The 14089-nt window shown below is 46.6% G+C and overlaps 1 protein-coding gene across 6 annotated transcripts in view; it reads right to left on the reverse strand.

The window, feature by feature from the left end:
* Nucleotides 1-14089, reverse strand: part of LOC143013364 (membrane-associated guanylate kinase, WW and PDZ domain-containing protein 1-like) — a 60567-nt gene that overhangs the window by 26256 nt on the left and 20222 nt on the right. The gene's annotated exons all lie outside the window — the stretch shown is intronic.

Raw genomic sequence — 14089 nt, forward strand, 5'->3', positions numbered from 1 at the left:
CACAACCTGATCCCCTATTGGGGTTAATGATTAGCGGGCTGCTGCGTTTTACTTTGTAACGGGAACACTTTGGTGGAGGAAGATGACACCAGACAATAGAAAACGAGGGCCATTCTGTCTTTTGTCTTTACGGAAAAAAAGGAGGCGAAATGACGCGGACCTTCACACACAGGCCAGATGGCTGATGGGAGCTGTAACCCATCTGTGATCAGGAGAGGAATGCACGTGTGTGTGTGTGTGTGTAAAGACGCACATCTATGCAAATAGAACTCACTGTAACACACACAGCGGCGGGTGTCATCGCAGGCCAGAGACATAGGCTACTTACTGGGACTTATAAAACTCTGAGAGCGATTTAGTATCCAATCATAACAGGTTTTAATGCAGAATTGTGACCAAAAACCTCCTGAGCTTCTCCAATATGCAAGCGCACGCTGGGTCCCTCAGGGTGCACACACTCACACACACACACACACACACACACACACACACAGCTCACAAACACCCGAAAATAAGTCAAATCTTTACTGTGCAGCGTTCAGCAGTACACCTGTACCGCACGGTGAAGGCAGCGCTGATTCACTTAATCGCTCTCCTCCTGCCATTTTGAAAATGACACTGAAGATAAATTGATAAGCAGAAGCAATTCCGGTGACAAGATGCAGTGCTCAGACTGTGAGCAAAAACAACTCCCCTCGCATGAAAACACCATATGCGATAAATCACCCAACTGACCGGCGCAGCACAGCAAAGCTTCTACTTTGTATTCTTGGCGGTAGATGGAGATACAGATGAAAGTGAAGCTGTCTGGGAGTTTGAGTCACAGGACCCAGCGGTGGAAGATGTTTCTGGATGCTGTGTGTGCCGAGCGGGGAATGGAGCCGTTATATTCCAGGCTATTCCCTACAGTCCCGCACAGCTCTGACAGGATGACTAATTCCGGCAAACTCATGTTATATTGAAGAATGAACGCTGCCTTGTTAACACAAATCTTTCAGCTTCTGTGTACGTCACTGCACAGTCATCATACATTATATAAAACAAGCAGCTGTGAATTTGTTACTTTCTTTTTAACCCTCGTGAGTCGCCTTGTCAATTTCACACTGCGCATAACAGACGCCTTCAGAAAATGTATCTTTTCCTTCAAGCTAGACTCGACCTTTTGTCAGCATGTCCGCTCCCGTGTCACATTTCACATTATTCCGGCGCCATATTTTCAAGGCTCTGTTGTTTATGCGGGGGTGTAGAATTTCAATGATCAAAATCGCTTCATCTGAATGGAGTTAGAGGAACTCACACAGGTTATTGTAAGGGTTGAGTGAAGCTACACTGGGCGTCCTGGTGGAGGTTTGGAGGGTCTAGACGTGCCCACACAACCCTTTAGAAGAGGTCTGATGCACTAAAACACCACTGTGAAGGCTCCATGTGGAGAGCCTTTGATATAAAAGTTCAAAACTGTTGAAATCATTTGGATTCAAGCCTTTGAAATGATGCACACTGCTCCAAACGTAGTAACAGCAGTAGTAGTAGAAGTTGTAGTAGCGCGAAATGGTAAAAACTGGACTTTTTAATGACAGATTGCTGCTGACAGCTCTGTCAGTCAGTTCCATATATTGTTGCTGAGAAGCCAGTGACTTCCTATCTGCCCAGAATCATAAATCCGACCCTGGGGAAAACCACATTTAATTCATTTTCGATATCCAGCAGCTTGGGTCTCAGTCAGACTCACACCAGGTTGAATCTGAAAGTTTTCTACAGTGAGGTCAGACCGTCTCTGCTCTCTGACTGTGGAGGGCTCTGACGAATTCACTTCCACTTCCATCTTCTGTCTGAGTGTGAATAAGATGCAACATAATAAATGTACCTTTTCATTTTCTCAATATGTTTGAGACCCAAGACATAAAAATGAGAACATTTTGCATCATGACTCCTCCTTCAAACTCAGCGAGTGCAACAACATTCACCCAAACTGGTGATGATGGTAAATGTCACTTGTTACTCATCATCCTGTAAATGATGTGATGTTGTGATGTACGTGGCTGTAAGAAGTGTGTGTGTGTGTGTGTGTGTGTGTGTGTGTGTGTGTGTGTGTGTGTGTGTGTGTGACATTATGATTTGACCATTACAGATCATTGCAGCATTTTTCGGGCCTTTCGCTGTCTTCATCTTCATTTTACACTAATGGACAGAGAAGCTGGTTGTCTATCACTTCGTGTAACGGAGGAATGATTAACATTAAGCTTAAAGATCTGTGGCAAATATTGGAACAAAAAAATGTGGTAAACAGTAATGTTCTAATTACGGCCGAGAGATTTCACACACATGTACCTCGGGGGGGGGGAAAGTTGATGCTCCAGGCTCCACATAGTGTAAAGTCTGGCTGGGGTAGGATTTATATATTATACAGGACCTGCCTCCCCGGTAGCACTGACATACTAATCTTGCTCGGGCTGGGGTTGCCAAATCCACTAAATCACCGAGCGCCGACTCGCAGCTGAGAATGTGTCTTGGTGCTGGTTAGAGCATTTGTCTCAATAAAGCCAACTGCTGACATTTGTGTATTTGGTAAGTCCCCGATCAAAGGGGCTCTCACACTCACACACACACACACACACACACACACACACACACACACACACACACACACACAGTCAGATTGTCTTAATTCAACCCCTCTGAATATTTGCTTCGAAGTCCTGTCAGCTGTAGCGATGATCAATTTAACGCTTATTAATAATGAGCAATAATTAGTCACACACATTCATTAACAGACGTCTACTAAAATCACAGCCCTGCACAGGTATAGAGAGCAGCGAGATGGATGATATCACTTGTCAGGTGTGATGATATCTACACATCTAATTGACATCGAGCGACACCCAACACCAAAATGAGCTTATTTATTCCTCTCTACGCACAAACACTGAGCTCAATCGTTTCCCACTTCTCCTCACCGTATCAACTCGCACGTGACGCGGTAAACGTGGAAACGGCTGAGTAAGCTTCGAATGGCCCTGCTGCTGGAAACGATTTTGTGACACAAACAAGCCATCAAAACACGATGTCTTACAAGAAGACGAAACGGAGGTTCGAAGAAGTCTCCGTGGACACTGCAGCATCTACACACAGCAGCAAGACCGGTTGAAACATGGACAGACAGAGGACTTGGACACTGCCGGTTGTGCTGAATGTGCTGACGTGTCAAGCAAAACACGTACAGTAGTCTTTGCATAAATCTACAGTGGACACACACACACACACACATGTACAGTATCGATGACATAAGATGTCAGTTGCAGTTTCAGCTCCCCTCTGTTATTCACTTTTTATTGTATAATGAATAAATATGACTGATATTCTCCCTTCAGCGCAGCTTATGAGCTCGCCCCGTGTTCCCTCTTTTGCTTTGTGTTTTCTCCTCCGTCTTGCTGACTGTGCATGCTCACCATGCCTAACCATTGATTCACCTGCTTTCCTTTGCCTTCTCTCGCTCTAAACATGCTGGATATCTTCTGGCCTTCTCAGCCTTTACCCCACTTAAATACACCTGTGGGTTTCAGTAGGTGGACACAGCAGAATAATGATGATGATGATGATGATGATGACGACGGCGCCCCGTCACCTCACAGATCTCTCCTCACCGTCATCCAAACAGCATTGTGAATTCATGCGTCTTCTACTGACAGCAATGACAATAACAGCCAGCAGCAACAGGAAAGACAATCACCTAATGGTGGCGTGAAATCCCTCACAGAACCCAGACCTCCTCTCTCATTCTCACCTGACAAATGAGCATCTCACTACCAAAAAAAAGGTCAAAACGCAGCACCTCCGGCCTGTTGGGCAGCAGCTGCTTCTCTTCACTCTTATCTTGTCTGGACGTCTTGTTATTGAGTGAGCATGTCTCTCTCTTTCTGTGCGTGTGTGTGTGTGTGTGTGAGGGAGACAGGTATTGATCTGAGCTCTGCTAAAAGGATAAAGCAGGCCTGTGCTCGTTTCTGTCACGTCATCAACATCTTCTCTGTCACCGCATTGCTGCATCACCTAAAGCTCTGGGTGAAGACACAACATTAATATCTCCCACAAGCTCATGACATCCAGTTTTTGATAGGACTCATTCAACTGACCTGAAACTGCTGGATGTTATCCTACCGAGGAGCCAATAACACTGTAATTTCTGTAATTAACTTGATACCTGAGTTCTGGCACTGCAGCACTTCTTCTCAATATCAACACATTTTCCTGCAAAGCACTTTTGTTTCATTTATCTGAGTAAAACTCATAAAAATGAATTAGCATTTAACACCTGGGTAGCCTTTTCCAAATAAAAGCTTCTTTATCTTCACCAATAATGTGATTATGGAATAAGTAATGAAGAGTGAGAATGGAGCGACTGAGCAAACCTTCAGCGCATTCACCATGGAGGCGGCACACAAAAGGTGGAGCCGTTCGATACCCAGCCTCAGAGTGGATTTGCATAGATTCAACCGATGTTAATGACACCGCGTCTGCTCTCTGACAGCTACAGCAGGAAGCAGTAACATCCTCACCATTTGTTCCTGTAAATGCTCTGCTGTGGCTTTAGCATCTTTGAACGCACACACACACACACACACACACTCCAAAATTACAGTAAACACGCATGTAGAGCACATACACACAGCCACCCAGATACACAGACGTACACTGTGACGACTAAAAATAGCAGCTGGTGGAAGCCAGTTTCTGTCCTCGCTGGCAGCTCATAAAAAGCTCCTAAGCAGAGGACGTGTGGCCCTGAAGTGGCCTGCTTGAGTGCGAGCTATGACCCACATCCTACCTGCAAAATACTGGGCCGATCTCAAACGTCACTCCGAGCTAAAGGCACAAAAATAAAGCGAAGGAGCTTAGAGTAATTAATTGCAATTAATTGAGAAGCATCGGCTCTGTGCTGTAGATGCTCTAACCCTCACGGACGCCATCGTGGTCATAAAGGTGCTCTGTCAGAGAAAGGAAGAGGAGGGGGAGGGGATTGAATGGAACAAGAGATCCATAAAGAGACTATTGATGATCAAATATTGCATGTACAGATTTCGTTCCCGTGGCCGCTGCTCATATTTCACTTCCTCACCCGCACAGTTCCTCACTGAGGAGGAAGTAGGAAAATGAAAAGTGGAGCCAGAAAGCCTGAAGCACTTCACTCCCTTAATGTGTCTTAAGTTTTTATACACACACCTGTGCTACAGCCAGAGTGATTATTCCTCTAGCGACACCCTCGACTTAGAAGGCGCATACAACGGAGATAAACATCACGAGACAGCAGCAATATAGCGATAAGACAGCGATGGCCTTTATCTCTGGGCTCTACAAAAGCAGCAAAACAGCATCCATAATGACAGAGTCCCACTGCACTATCATATCATATCACATCATATTATATCATATCATATCAACAAAAGGAATGATGGAATTATGTCCACCTGCTGCTAGCTTACTTCTGTTGTTCTGTATTCAAGATAGCAAACATAGCCAGACTCAAATGACAGAGACGTTTGTTTTCTTGGTGAGACAATATGGACAGAAGACGTGTTTGAGTGCGACTACACCACCACACTCCTGCTTGACCCAAAACACACAAGCAGAGACGGTCGTATCAGCATACCTGGATTAAGACGGGATCCGGGGGAAAGCTGACATTTCATTTCAAACGGTTTTGTAAAGCTTCTGCCGTGCTGTAAATATGAGCTCGACTATCGGAAGCTTCAGAGAAAAGCAGATTCTGAGGCCATCTGGCTACTGAATCTTTTACAATGCAGCCTCAACTTTCACTGGTTTCCACAGGCACAAATTCAATTTCCTTCTCATTTCTTCACTTCATCATCACACCTACTAAAATAATATAGACCCGCTGAAATGGACTACATGGAGGAAGAATGAAATGGAGTGGATGACACACATACCGTGTAAAACAAATTGAAAAGTTCCTTCCCGGTGGGCAGAAACAATCTGTGCCCGCTTACACTGAGAGCAAAGCTGTTATCTGTGGAGGCTGACGACTTCATATTTGTATTTTAAACTGGTGTGAGTCAACTTGTGACAGCCACATGGGAGCTGTCAAGGTAGATTCACATCCCTCATTAATGTACTGACTTTATAAAGGTAAAGCCTTTATAATCCTGTCCTCATCTCTAACATAAACCCACAGCCGGAAGATTAACCCTGAACGCAGCCATGACATTTAGTATCCTACACTATATTCATTAATCATAATGTATTAATTGATGTGCATAAATATTGAGTATCAGAATTGGATTGTAACTACTGATTCTTATTTAGGTCGTCCATTTGACTGCCAGACATGCCAGCTGACATTCATGTGGTTTGACTTTATTGAGTGCAGCTTTTGAATCATGCTTCTCAATTCAAAACAGTTCCACTACTGAAGTGAGGCTGAAGATGTCAGGCTCCGGGTGATCTTCGTCGCCCCGTCCCTCCCTCCCTCCTCTCCCTCCCTCCTGATGGCCTGCGGTGACCTCTGGCTCAGAATGAGGCCACAGCTACCTGGGGGCCAAGATAACCAGAATATCTCTTCATCCAAAGCCACATGGCCTCCTGCAGTGTGTGACTCTAAAGGGATTTCACTCCTTGGCCAATCATCATCAGGGACACTTTGGGTCAGAGCCAACAGAGGCTACAATGCAGCAGCTGCACAGGATTATGTACACAATAATGACAATGATTGGTCATAAAAATCAGTTTGATGCCTGAAAAATGGCTGTACCACAGATCCCTGAGCGAGACAATCACCCACCCACCCCATACACACACACACACACACACACACACAAACACACTTCCAGGTGAAAAAGCAGACTCGTGTGTATTAACAATAGGCTGTGGGCTGACGGCATGCTGGTGACATCTGATCCTCTCAATCGCCTTCCTGCTGTTGATGGTCTGGGGAGCTTCCACTCTTTGTCTAAAACAGACACACACACACTCACACACTCACACACACACACGTGGATACACGCGCGCCACTACAGCCAAACATCTGCTGTTTATAACCCCCTCTGGTTGTGTGTGTGTGTGTGTGTGTGAGAGCGAATAAAAGAGGGAGAGTACATGTGACTGAGCAACTCACTACAGCTGGCCTGAGAATGAGTGAAACATGATGTAGGGACTATAAACGGTGGTAAAGTGGAACAGACAGAGTGGATCAAACTGAAACTAAATCCTCCTTTATTAATTTTGTGTTTGTTTTCTGTTGCTGGTTAAGGTTTGTTTACATTTATTCTTCATCTATGAGCCACAGTCCTTAATTATAGATGGGAATAGATATGCATGTATGGAATATATGTATAAAGAGTTGGATAATGAAGGCTTGCACTTTAAATCAAGGTTGAAATACCATTAATTATAACATTAAGCTATAACCTGTATATATTCAAACAAGGTATAAAAAAAAGTATTACCCCCTTGCACCACAGCATAAATTAGAGCATGTTTCCAAGATAAACACGAGCTCGGCGTTGACGGGGAAGGTGTGTGTTATGAAAACATAGGAGGGATGACGCGAGAAGAACTGTGTGTGCATCTCTCAGACAGAGAAGAGCAAACAGCCACATGGGGAGTTGGCAGGCTTCTCTCTTGGGTCTCTAAGCCAATTACCGGAGCAGCATTGATTGAGGCAGCACTTTAAGGCCTCATCTACACAAGTACTCCCTTAATACACTGGTCAGATGATGCAGGCGTCTCAACCGCAAACTACGCGTGGATGTCCATTTGCATCCATTATGGTGTCAGTGGGACAAATCATTTCAGAGATGCTAATAGGCTAATGCAGCATATTTGCGTTTACGACACATCGAAGAACGGACTGAGCAGCGTAAATGTAACGCTGCTCCGCGTGTTCATCAGATAAGAGACGAGGAAGATGCTGTGTGTGAAAGCTGTGGACGCTGTGACGGACAGGCGTCCGCAACCCGGTTGGCTGACCCGGGCGGCAAGGTGAGCATCGTGTCCGCAGCAGTGTTCTATCAGCCGCTTCCATCCTCCATTAAAAGGATTGCCGGGGCCGTAATGATTTATGAAGGAGAACGGAGGGAGAATCAATATAGCAGAGGCCCACAGATTAATGATTAAGCAAATAGCAGCTCCGGTCCAGATCCTATCAAGGAGCCAAGGTGCTGCTAAGAGCACGTCAGGCTCTAGTGGGTTCAATTAGCTACAAAGGCTTCATAGAGATCCGACGACAACGGCGACAAACATCCGAAACATCAAAACTAAAGCGACGCTTGTTTGTCTGCATGTACCATTACAACATAATGGTCCCATCTGATATGTTTTTGCAAGAATAGCAGGTTTCTTGCTGCGATTGTTTGGGATTGAAGAGGAAAAAGAGAGGATAGAGAGACAAAGACGGCGAGAAAAAAGAGAGAGAGAAAGAGAGAGAGAGAGAGAGAGTGAGAGAGAGAGAGAGAGAGAGAGAGAGAGAGAGAGAGAGAGCAAGGGAGGCCAGACAAACAATACAACAGGCCATTCTTTCAGCTCGCGCCACAACACCGCTCACAGCTGAGCTCCAGCCTCTATTCTCCTGCTGTTCCCCTCTCGCCCTCCCCATCTCACCCATTCAATACTGGAGAGAAGCACAGAGGAGGGAGGGGGGGAGTGACACCCACATGAATAGTGGGTGAGAGTCGAAATCGGAGGCTTAATTAGCCAGGAGCCTTGAAAAATGACGCAAACAAACAAGAGGGTTTTTGTTTTTCTTTGGCGGCATCCAACGGCACGTTCATGGAGCCTTAGACCAGGAGAGAGGGGTGACTCCAGGGGGAAATGAAGGGAAGGAGAGAAGGAGAGAGTCACGCTGAGGGGATGAGAGGAAGATGTGTTTGTACGAGCCAATGGCTGTGCGTGTGTGTGTGGGGAGGGGGGGTTGACGTCCTCTAACAGCAGGCGAATGTGTCAACACATCATTCGTTCAAATCCAACCCCTCTGCTAGCCAAACACAATCTCAAACAGACAAACATACACATGTGCACACACACAGCTCCAGCAGTCATCACACATCCACATACACAGACACACACATACTCATCAATATCACATCGCAGACCTGCATAGGCACTGATTCGCACAGCATCTCAGCTTTAAAAAAAAAAACGAGGAAAAAAAACACCTGCCTCTGTGCGTCTGTCTCTCTGTGTATCTGTCTTTCCTCCCCACCCACATCCCTTCCAATCTAATCCCGGAAGCCGAGGCATCACTCGCAGGAGGAGAAGTAAATGTCACAGATTTACCTCTGTGCTGCTGCTGCTCCCTTCCCCTCTGTGAGTTATTCCACAGCAATATTCAAAAGATAAATCCAAGCGGGCTGAATTCTGCTCTCCCTCTCCCGTCCAAACCGTCCATGGATCATCCTGTTGTCGGTGAGCGGCTGCTCTCTCCCAGATTGCTCGCTCATTCAGGCAGGCAGCTGCCGTTTTTCTTCAAAGCTCCACAAGCAGAGCAAATTAGAGGTCCAGCCCAGCTTAGAGGCTAAGCCAATGTGAGCTATTCACACTCCAGCTCCTGTCTGAGGCCAATGGCTGCAGCCCCACAGCCCCCCTGCATACTCCCGCCCACAACCTCCCTCTCTCGCCCTCCCTCTCCCTCTCCCTCTCTCCATTCCTTCCCTCCCTCTTGCTATCTTAGCCATAAATACAGTCTCTTGACATTACCTAACACATGGGGCCTTCTGATAAACAACCAACCTCATGCAGCTCTCGTGACTAAGACAACCACTCCACAGAAGGGTTAACAATGGGTGTTTAGAGGGGGTACAGAGTTTTGGGGGTAGTGGGGTACGGCTGTTGGTGTTGCAAGGTGTTTGAGTCACACACATGGTCTAAGAGTATATTTTGAGGTACATAAATAGGTTGAGATACAGTAGTTGTGGCTGGCCTGGAGCACAGAGCCTGGACTTGATCTGGGCCGTAGGAGATTGAGAGCAGGACGGCAAACGTGAGTAAAGCTCCTACCTGGCAGGACAGGCCTGTACCTGCACGGACATGGACCGCTGCCCAGGCAACCTGACCACAAAGCCCAGGAGCTGCCCTGAGGGAAGAGGACTGCAGCTTTTTGTTTGGATTCACATGGTTCAGTGTCATCCACATGCTCTTCTTCTACCACAGCGTTTAGCAAAACACCACAGCTTTATTGGCAGTGCTGCATTTGGTATCTTCATGTAACTGATACGGATATAAATACAAGTTATTCATTTTCATTTTGTCATTGAGACCAATTTACGTTAAACTGCTGTGATGTTTAGAGCCTGACTGATGAATCCGCCTGCATTGGCTCCTTTTCTCACCTTTAATAGGTTATGGTTGGTTTTACAACACACTAATGTTTTTACCTCACAACTGGCCGAACAGGTCTTCTGTTTTTATAAATATACTCTGTATGTAACGTACGTTTGTAGTTAAGTCATTTGATGAGTATCAAATTCAGTAGTTCAGTTTGTTGGTATCTTATCAGTTAGGCTCTAATGAGTACCAATACAGATGCACAACTAGGACTATTAATGACTAAAGCGATGTCTGGAGTGATAACATGTCAGAGGCTCTTCACTGTAACTCTCACACGGAAGACAAAAACTAAATCAACAAACAAAAACTAGTACAGGTCAGCTGATTTGTCAAACAAATGTTCTGCCACAGAATGAGAATGTAAATTGCCTGCATTGACTGCGCAACATAAAAAAAAAATCTAAGAAATAGTTTCCCATAGGTGATAAAGCATCAGTGTGTGTTTTGTGTGATCATGAAGAGTGAGTGTACGAGTGAGGCACTTGAATATGAGGAATGGGCTCCTGATGAAGACTGGCTTGTATTTTGGCTCAAGTGTCGGATGAAGAATCATTTCTCACCGTCTGACCCCTTGATTATTTGGTTAAGAAATTTAAAGCGTATCAAATTTCCTACCAATCTGGTGTGATTTCACTCTGGGCTTGGAAGGAGCAGGGCCAGCAAACAATTGGGTGCTTTGTCGACTAGCAGGCTACCACAGCAGACCGACGTCCCAAATCATCACAAGACTTTCACACACAAATGAGTCCGGTAAAAGACTCACAGATAATAACAAAGTCTTTCTTCACTCCACACATGGCCACAATACATTCTCATGGCCCCAAGTCTATCGGCATTAGATACATTATATTTAGGTTTCTGTTGAGTTATAAATAGTGGACAGAATGTTAACCTGTATTAATCAGCAATCTTAAGCTCTTGTCTTTGCTCATTATGGTGCATAGGACCCTAGGCTGGACTGAAGTTCACTCTGGTTCAGGCAGGCAGCGACTGCAGTACCCCAATACACACACAAATACACAAAGCATTGGCCCTGGGGTGTTGCTGTCAACAATCACAGGGAAACCTGAATAACAACGGTATCATATGAATCACAGAACTTGGTAGTATGAGAACCAAGCTGGTGATCTGGCCCTCAGAATCAGATACCAAGGTTATGTCTTCTGGATGGTATAATATAAGAAGCCTTTGCAAAGAGTCTGGAGGAGCCGTCTAGTAACATGAAAACAACATCACAGGCCACAGCCCCTCCAGCCACCTTCCACCCACTTGATAACAACACTGTCAAGAAAACCAGGAAGAAGGTCTGCAGTCTGTTTGGCCGTGGTGGCGATGGCAATAAAATGATGTCTGTTTGTGACCATTTGTCTGTAAAATATGTTAAATGTGCCAACATATGCATTAAACATAACACAGTCCATAAACACACACACACACACACACACACACACACACTCTCTCTCTCTCTCTCTCTCTCTCTCTCTCTCTCTCTCTCTCTCTCTCTCTCTCTCGCTCTCACACACACACGCACACACACACCAAACACACTGCACCTGTCTTCATTTATCATTTCTAAGCAAAGCCACATATTTGCCCAGCTTCTTCTATGAGCTTAGAAGCCATCATGTTTCAATCCCTCACCAGTCCAGAGCAGATTCTATGTTATCGCAGTAGATATGCCGTCATATAAACAAAATAGGAACCGGGCGTATGTGAGAAGCAGGCAAACAGAAGCTGGGGCCCACTCATCCGTTACAAGAATGAATGACCATCATTAGCATGAAGCTCCCAGCAGCACCCTGCAATGCAGCGACACACACAATGGCGAGTGCCACGCTTCCCCCTGCCGTTCCCCCAGAAAAGCCCTTTTGTTTGAGCAGCATCTGGACCTGACCTCCATGCATTTGATGCCGGTGACCCCCCCCCCCCCCCCCCCCACCCTCTCTCTTCCCTCTATTCTTCATCTCGTCTCCTCTCTTCTCGTATCCTAAGCTCTCCTTATAAACCTACTCTGCCTCTACAGCAGCCCCCCTCCCTCCCTCCCCTCTCCCATACCTTGTCCGCTCTTCACATACAGATACCCCCCATCCCTATTTTAGCTGAGGAGAGCAGCCATCTCTTGCTTCTTGTAAAGAATGTCTGTGTAGTAGTGGGCCTTACACAAAGCCTGCAGGGTGAATGAGACAACCGGAGAGGGAAAAAAGCACCAGGGCTACTGGCCATCTGTCCCTCTGGGTTGGACGTGCTTGCTCCAAGTGTGCCTGCCCCCCTCTTCCCTCACATAATTCCCACCCCCACCCCCACCTTCCCTGATTCCCTTAGCCTATATACACAGCATCAAACACACACACATTCTCCCATGCATCTCCCCCTGCCTCTATACATCACAGCCTTCATCGAATGGATGGTGGATGGTGTGAGTGAAAAACAGGGAGAAGGAGGAGAGAATAAGGAGCTGCCACTTGCCTGGATGCAGAGCGAGTCGGAGCCAGCGAATCAAGCCTTAATCCCTTCTTTGTGTGAGCGGCAAACAGAAAAATTTGTCTCCAACAATGATTCCCCGAGATCGGCAGTGGAGTGGAAAACAAGGAAGCGAGGCAGCGAAGGACAGTGAGGAGGGGGGGAGGCAGAGAGAGAGAGAGGGAGAGATAGAGAAAGAGAGAGAGAGAGAGAGAGAGAGAGAGAGGAGGAGGAGGAGGGAGAGAGTAGCAGAGGCAGGGAGACAGTGGGAGCAGCTAGAGTGTTACAGAGGAAGACAGAAGAAGGCAGCAGCCTCTGCTGAGCCACAGGGACGCTGACACTCACTGGAGATTTGGAAGTGAAAGAGAGGAGAATGAGAGAGAGAGAATGAGAGAGAGAGAGAGGGAGAGGGAGAGAGCGAGGGGGAGATCAGGTGGGGGATGGAGGGGGCTGGCTGGCTCTGCGGCTCACAAACGCTAGGATGACGCCGAACTCGCCCTCATCCCTGAGCAGCAGCTGTAGACGTGAGAGGGAAATGAATCCCTCGAGAGAGCGACTTCTCTATCATTTGTGACATTTGCAGCACATGATAACAATGGCCATCTGTAGGCAGCGGGGCCTACGAAGGAGAAGGAGGAGGAGGAGGAGGAGGGTGAAAGAGGGTGGGGTGACAGGAGGAGGGGTGGCGAGGGAGTGAGGGGGGTGGGGAGAGTTCACATGGTGGTAAGTGTCCTCTTCCTATAAACACACATGCAAAAAAAAGAAGAAAAACACCTCAGCCATTGGTGGAGGAGAAAGGCACCTGTTCGAGTCAAGCATGGGGAGGCAGGCACAGGGAGGGTAGGGGGGAGGGGGAGGAGACAGCACAGAGACACAGAGACTCAGAGACACGGAGACAAAGGGAGCAGAGCGCTGAGAAGTGTGGCTTTCATTTGACTGCTTTTGTCATTCTGCCTCGTCATGCCAAGAAAATATTTGCATGTGTGTGTGCGAGTGTGTATCTGTGTGCGCGTGAGTATCTGCGCGAGACAACAAATGGGAGCTGGCGGCGATAGTAGGTCAACAAGAAAGGGAGAGAGGGAGGGACAGGAGAAGAGAGACTGGATTTTAGCACGACGGGGGCGTTGAGTCATAACTAGACAGTGAACACTCCGACCAAAACACAGAGTTCATGTTCGCCTCATGGGCACTACTTTCAGAGGTTTTAACACAAACCTTTGACGGAATAAAACAAGATGCAAACCTATTTGTCCCTACAGATCATTCTGGAACATTTCGTCAAGGAAGATACTTCATT

Source organism: Genypterus blacodes, unplaced genomic scaffold (assembly GCF_046128005.1).
Source record: "Genypterus blacodes isolate CSIRO-AG114 ecotype Tasmania unplaced genomic scaffold, CSIRO-AGI_Gbla_v1 ptg000156l_1, whole genome shotgun sequence".
NCBI classification, from domain to species: domain Eukaryota; kingdom Metazoa; phylum Chordata; class Actinopteri; order Ophidiiformes; family Ophidiidae; genus Genypterus; species Genypterus blacodes.